Source organism: Chinchilla lanigera, unplaced genomic scaffold (genome assembly GCF_000276665.1).
Source record: "Chinchilla lanigera isolate Chin_1 unplaced genomic scaffold, ChiLan1.0 scaffold00007, whole genome shotgun sequence".
NCBI lineage: Eukaryota > Metazoa > Chordata > Mammalia > Rodentia > Chinchillidae > Chinchilla > Chinchilla lanigera.
The window spans coordinates 11,110,814-11,112,435 of NW_004955408.1; positions in this window are offsets into that span (position 1 = coordinate 11,110,814).

The following is a 1,622-nucleotide window of genomic DNA, read 5'->3' on the forward strand; positions in this document are numbered from 1 at the left end:
GCTGTCCGCTTCCTGGGTGTTTAAGATGGTCAAGGAGACATCGCCCCTCTGTATGGTCCCCCAAAGTCTGTATCTCCTGACACACACGAGGTCACTTTGGTTCCATCCATTTGGATAAACTCCTGGTTGCATTTGGAATTGGGACACTCGCCTCTTCTCCAGCACAAGCTATTGCTGCTTGGAGACGAGGATGAGTACAAACAGGGCAACGTCACTGATTGACCCAAAAATGCCATCTCACCTAATTGATGCTGGAAAATAGAAAAACAGAAAACAGAAAAAACAGAAAAACTAAGTTGTGCAGCACCAAAGTCTCTCAGATTGCTATCGTTTTTGTGCAGATAGTTCCTTCCAGGAAGATGCAGAGTCAGTCTATAGGATTCCTTAGCATAAACTTGAATATGCCCTTTAGCCTACCAAGCATCTAACTCTATATCCTGATGTCCCCAAGCGGAGAGAGTTGGACACCAGAATCTCTAAATTCATTTCAGAATTTAACTCAGGAGCAAGACCTTTATGCTGATGTAAATGCTGCAATCTTGAATTCAGTTCAATAAACAAATAAATTCTCAAGTGAAGTCCTGACCTTGTAATTCAATTCCACTACTTCATATAAAATTAATCAAAAAACTACACTGTGTTCACTGTTCTCAATAAGCAAATATTGTGCGCTACTGGCTTGAACACCTCAAACCAGACAGTCCTAGACCTGTAAGACGAGCTGATAAACTGTTTTCAATGTACTTTTCCCCTTTCTGTCAGTACTGCGAATGGAGCTGGCTTGCTCTGGACCACTTATGTACTGCTTAGGTAATATGGAGTTAGGAGGAGTTCATTGAACATTTACTGATTTGCCTTTAATGGAAAAATAATGATTATGTGTTTTGAGAGTTCAATATGCCATTTTGACCTATTATACATTGTAGTTAGTTCCAATTAAACTAAGTGATATACTCATCAACTTAATGAGGTTTCAGATTTTGTGATGTGAACATTAAGAAGCATTTAGCACTTTTGAAATATGCAACAAACAATTGTTATTAACAGTGAATGTCATGCAGTGCAATTAATCACTAAAATTTATTACTCTTCCCTGTGATATTTCTTCCTTCAAGCCAGATGACTACAGTTTAAACCATGAGCTAAGTTAAACCTTTCTTCAAGTTCGGGTGTGAGGTGTTGTTTTCCATGACCGGAAGTTGACTAATACAACATCCTACTCCACTATAAGAAAACCCGGTAGCAAAACTGGCAAAAGACAAAACAGGCATTTCACACAGGAAGAAATAAGAGCAGCCAGTGACTTTCACCCATTAGACTGGCAATCACTGAGAACACAGATGATGTCACATTGGCCAGGCTATCATTAAACGAGGTTCCCAGGCATTGTTGAGAGGGCTAGGAAAGGACACAGCCTTCCAGAGGAAATGGGAATAAGATGGGGACGTGAGTTTGTGCACCTACTCCAGGAGTAATTTGGAAGCTTCTACTCACATTCAGTACCCAAGTCCTAGCTATGCCCTGAAGATCACACAATTGATATCTACTCTAGAAAAACAGGTGTGTGCTAGGATGCCTGTTTGCAAGCATTTATCGCAGCTTCCATAATGGAGTAGGCAGTG